We start from the raw sequence: 6,000 nt of genomic DNA, 5'->3' as shown, positions 1-6,000 counted from the left end.
GCTCTGTTTGCTTGACTGACTTGTTCTGTTAGGCTTGGGAGGGAAGTTGTCCTCAGGGATAGCACACAGATTCAGGATTGCTGCCTGGAACTTGCCCTTAACTTTATTGGCTTTGGAGTGACCTGTTTACAGCTGAATTCAGGTAGTGCCATCTAGTGGCTTTTTACTGTTCCTTCATTCATTTGTTCATTGATTCACTTATTTATTTATAGAAGTTCTACATGCTTCCCTAGCACTCTACAAAAATGCCAAAAGTTTGACATCTTCCAATTGATATACTGGTTCTTATTGGGGTTTAAAAGGCAAAACTTAGCCGGGCGGTGGTGGCGCACGCCTTTAATCCCAGCACTTGGGAGGCAGAGGCAGGCGGATCTCTGTGAGTTCGAGGCCAGCCTGGGCTACCAAGTGAGTTCCAGGAAAGGCGCAAAGCTACATAGAGAAACTCTGTCTCGAAAAACCAAAAAAAAAAAAAAAAAAGCAAAACTTGAATTTTTTTTTTTTTTTTTTTTTTTTTTTTTAAATATCATTCCTGCCCTAGTCAGTGCCTAAATTTAAGAATAAGAACCCGGGCTGGAGAGGTTAAGAGCACCAACTGCTCTTCCAGAGGTCTTGAGTTCAATTCCCAGCACCCACATGGTGCCTCACAATGATCGGTAGTGAGATCTGGCACCCTCTTCTGTGTACATAATAAATAAATCTTTGAAAAAAAAAGAATAAGAAACCCCCCCCCAAATATATTAGATGTTTAGGGATCTCAGCTTACAGAATTATGAAAGGTGAGGGTGGGCTTTTTTTTTCTTGGGTACTATAGTGAGTGTGCATAGGCTATCTAAAGGAAGCAGGTATCAGGTCCAAAGCTTGTCACCTAAGACAGTAAGTAACTTATCATTTCATCAGAGGTCACTAATAGATTTTTTAGGAATTGGTGACTCAGATGGGCTCTAAATTCTATCCATGTGGTGCCTCCAAGTTAAAACACTTTTCTCCATTAACTAAATTTATAAGTGCATATGGATTAAGCATAGTGCTAGTCCCTGGGGATATAGTATAACTAAGATATGCAGGTCCCTGTAGTCTACTTGACAGACTTTAAGTAATTGTATAATTAGTTTAATTATGATTGGAAGAGTGTATCATGAGAAGCCTACTTATTTAATCAGCTGAGATCTTAAGGATGAATAGAGATTAATTAGTTAAAGGAGGTGAGGGTGGGAACAACATTCCAAATTGGACAACTGAGGGAAAAGCTTTGAAATTGGAAGGTATTGGAAAAGTCTGAAAAAGACAGAAACTAAAAGTGAGTACAGTGATGTGAAGGGAGGCAGAGGATGATGCCAAAATGTTAGGAGCATGGTGATAAAAGGCTCGATTGATTAAATGGTGTTCGAGGAGCTGGGAATGTGGCTCAGATGGTAGAATGCTTGCCTAGCAAGTGTGAAACCCCTGAGTTTGATCTTCAGCACCAAATGAAGTGTGTGGTTGAACATCTGTAATCTTAGCACTAGGGGGCGTAGAAGGAGGAGGATCAGAAGTTCATGGTCAAGTTTGAGACCAGTCTGAGAATCCATAAGACTTCAAAAAATTTTTTAAAATTAGGTTGTCAAGATGCTCAATGAGGCTGGGCAGCAGTGGCACATGCCTTTAATCCCAGCACTTGGAAGGCAGAGGCAGGCAGATCTCTGTGAGTTCAAGGCTAGCCTAGTCTACAGAGTGAGTTCCAGGAAAGGTGCAAAGCTACAGAGAAGCCCTGTCTCGAAAAAACCAAAAAACAAACAAAAATAAACCTCACATACTGCTTTTTCAGAGGACCAGAGTTCAATTCCCAGTTCCCCTATCAGGCAGCTCACAATTACTTGTAACTTCAGGTCCAGGAGGATCTGATACCTCTGGCCTCTGTGGCCACATACACTTAGATGCACATACCCAGATACATACACATAATTTAAAATAAAACACTCCAAAGGATGGCTCAGTGAGTAAAGGTGAGTGCTACATCCTGAGTTCCACCCTGAGAACCCACACGAGGGTGGAAGGAGAGAACCATCTTCACTGCCGGGCCTATACTTTTTTATTTAAGGAAGAGGGGGGGCGGACTGGAGAGATGGCTCAGTGGTCAAGAGTACTGACTGCTCTTCCAGAGGACCTGGGTTCAATTCTCAGCATCCACATGTCAGCTAACAACTGTAACTCCAAGATCTGATATTCTCACACATCCATGCAGACAAAACACCAATGCAAATAAAATTTTAAAAAGTTGGACCCATATGGAAAGCAACAAAGCAACACGAAGAAACAGGATATACATCTGTCTCAGTCACTGTGAAGAGACACTATGACAAAAGAAACTTATAAATAAAAGCTTTTTTAGATTGGGGGCTTGCTTACAGTCTCAGAGGGCGAGTCCAGGATCATCGTGGTGGGTGTATGGCTACAGACAGCTGGAGCAGTAGCAGAGAGGTTACATCTTTTCAACAAATTGGAGGCAGAGAGAATGAGGCTGGGCCTGGTTTAGGCTTTTGAAACCTCAAAAGGTGACACACCTCCTCCAACAAAGGCCAGATCCCCAAATCCTTGCCCAGAGTCCCACCAACTAGAAATTAAGCATTCAAATACATGAGCAGATGGGGCCATTGTCGTTCACACATCATCTGTCCTAGTTCATCTTCACTGTGCTCAAATACCTGATGAAAGTAACTTACAGAAGGAGGGGTGTATTTTTGCTGGTGTTTTTGGGGGACACAGTCAACTGCAGCAGGAAAGACATGGCAGGCATGGTGATGGGGGAATGAGGTAGCTTGGCTACATCTGAAGAATTAGGAATTGCCAGTCAGACATCAAATGGAGCTGGCTATAAACCTCAAGGTCTTCCCCCAGTGACCCACTTCCTTCAGTAAGGCACCACTTCCTAAAGATCTCGGAATCCTCCAAACCATCACCAACAGCTAGGCACCAAGTGTTCAAACAAGACTGTGGGAACTGTCTTAGGTCTGTTGCTGTCATAATGCACCATGACCATAATCAACTTGGGAGGGAAAGGGTTAATTTCAGCTTACAACTCTCAGGTCATACTCCGTTTTTGAGGGAAGTCAGGGCAAGATCAAGGCAGAAACCTAGAAGCAGGAAATGATTCAGAGGCCATGGAGGAACGTGGCTTACTAGCTTCTCCTATGGCTTGCTCAGCTTGCTTCTTCATACAGGCCAGAACCACCTGTCCAGGGGTACACTATTCACAGTGGGCTGTCACCTGCCCCTACTGATCACTAACAAAATGTCCTAACAAGCTTGCTTATAGGCAAGCATTATCTTTTGTTTGCTTGTTTGTTTTTGGTTTTTTTTTTGTTTTTTTTTTTGTTTTTTTGAGACATGGCTGTCTTGGAACTTGCTCTGTAGACCAGGCTGGCCTCAAACTCACAAAGATCTGCCTGTCTCTGCCTCCAGAGTGCTGGGACCAAAGACATTCGCCACCACTGCCCAGCTATAGACAAGTCTTATGTAGGCATTTTCCCAATTGAGAGTCCCTCTTCCCAAATGATTCTAGCTTGTGTCAAACTGACATAGAACTACCTAGCACAGGAACATTTTGCCTCCAAACCATAACACAATCTATGAACCAAGGAAAGAGGCCTGAAAAAGATCTCTGTTAGCTCACAGAAGGAACCAATCTCTCACTCGCCCTCTCCCTGTCTCCCCATCTCTCCCTCTCGACACCCCCCCTTTAATTTCTTTGAGACAGGGTTTTTTGTATACCTTTGGCTGTCTTGCAACTTGCTCTGTAGACCAGGCTGGCCTTGAACTCAGAGCTTTGTCTGCCTTTGCCTCCCTAGTGCTGGGACTAAAGGCTATGCCACCATCTCCCAGCAGAAAGAACCAATCTTATTTTTTGTTTGTTTGTTTTTGTTTTTCAGACAGGGTTTCTCTGTGCAGCTTTGGAGCCTGTCCTGGATCTCACTCTGTAGACTAGGCTGGACTTGAACTCAGAGATCCACCTGCCTCTGCCTCCCAAGGGCTGGGATTAAAGGTGTGGGCCACCACACCCAGCAAGGAACCAATCTTAAACCAGGCATGTGGGATACCCAGCACTGAGGAGGATGAGGAGGGAAGATTGAGTCTAGAACAGTGTGGACTACCATGTCTTTCTCCATCCTCTTTTGACTTCTCTAATTCATTTCCATAACTGCACCAGGGTTGGTTGGTTCTTTGGTGTTAGGGATTGAACCCAGGGTCTGAGCAGACAATACTTTTACCACTGAGCTCCTCCCCTCACCCTAGGTTGTGTATCTGAATGCTTCTACTGCTTCCTATTACATTAAGGAATTTCTAGACAATCAAATCGGGGGCAGAGATGGAGCTCAATGGTAGGATAGTGTGGAGGTCAGAACAACTCTAGACAGTTTCGTTCTCCCCTGACATCTTATGGGATCCAGGGATTGAACTCGGGTACTCAGGCCTGATTAGCCATTTCATCAGCCCTCCCAATTTTCTTTCCTTCCTTTTCTTTCTTTCTTTTTGGGTGGGTGGGTGGGTAGGTGTTTGAGACAGGGTCTCTCTGTGAAATAATCCTGGCTGTCCTGGAAACGTGCTCTGTAGACCAGTCTGGCCTACGAACTTAGAGATCCACCTGTCTCTGTCTCCTGAGTGCTGGGATTAAAGGCGTGCACTACCACCGCCCCACTGTTTCTTTTTTGTTCTTTTTGAGATGAGGTCTCACTACAGTAGCTCTAGTCATTCTGGAACTTGATATGTAGAGCAGGCAGGGCTCAAACTCTCAGAGATAGGATGCTCTGCCTCCCCAATACTGGGATTAAAGGTGTGCACCTCAACCCAATTCCTTTCTTTCTTTCTTTCTTTCTTTCTTTCTTTCTTTCTTTCTTTCTTTCTTTCTTTCTTTCTTTCTTTCTTTCTTTCTTTCTTTCTTTCTTTCTCTCTCTCTCTCTCTCTCTCTCTCTCTCTCTCTCTCTCTCTCTCTCTCTCTTCTTTCATTTGAGAGAGGGTTTCTCTGTAGCTTTGGACCTTTCCTGGAACTCACTCTGTAGCTCAGGCTGGCCTTGAACTCACAGAGATCCGCCTGCCTCTGCTTCCCGAGTGCTGGGATTAAAGGCATTTGACATCACCACCTGGCTTCAACCCAATATTTTTTTTTTTTTTTTTTTTTTTGGTTTTTCAAGACAGGGTTTCTCTGTGTAGCTTTGCGCCTTTTTCCTGGAACTGCTTTGGAGACCAGGCTGGCCTCAGACTCACAGAGATCTGCCTGCCTCTGCCTCCTGAGTGCTGGGATTAAAGGCGTGTGCCACCACCGCCCGGCTTAACCCAATTTCTTATCAGCACATCAGTGAAGATTTAAAACACATCCTAATGACTTTGTTTTAACTTTTTTTTTCTTCTTCTTTTTTGAGGCAGGGTCTCACTCTGTATCTCATATTGGCTGTTTCAGACCCTGTCTCAAAAACCCCAGAGAAGTTGTGTGTGGTGACACTCAATATAATTCTAGCTTGGGAGGCAAAGGCAGGAGGAACAGGAATTCAAGATCATCCTTGGCTATGTAAAGTTAGAGGCTTTGATCACCCAGCTATATGAGACCTTCTCAAAAAGAAACAAAAGGCACGATATTACACATCTTTAATCCCAGTGCTCAGGAGGCAGAGGCAGGCAGATCTCTGAGTTTCAGGCCAGCCTGGTCTACAAAGCAAGTTCCAAGATACAGGGCTACACAGACAAACCCTGTCTTGAAAAACAAATTAACAATAGCAACAAAAGTTCTTGATTCAGGGGCTGGAGAGATGGCTCAGAGGTTAAGAGCACTGGCTGTTCTTCCAGAGGTCCTGAGTTCAACTCCCAGCAACCACATAGTGACTCACAACCATCAATAATGAAATCTGGTGCCCTGTTCTGGCATACAGGCATACTGTATCTATAATAAATATGTTTTAAAAAAATTTCTTGATTCAAATATTTCATATTGTTTAACATTAAAACATTAAAAAAAAAGGCAAGTAATGATTA

Source organism: Peromyscus leucopus, chromosome 2 (genome assembly GCF_004664715.2).
Source record: "Peromyscus leucopus breed LL Stock chromosome 2, UCI_PerLeu_2.1, whole genome shotgun sequence".
Classification (NCBI taxonomy): Eukaryota; Metazoa; Chordata; class Mammalia; order Rodentia; family Cricetidae; genus Peromyscus; species Peromyscus leucopus.
Note: the sequence above shows the minus strand (reverse complement) of the source record.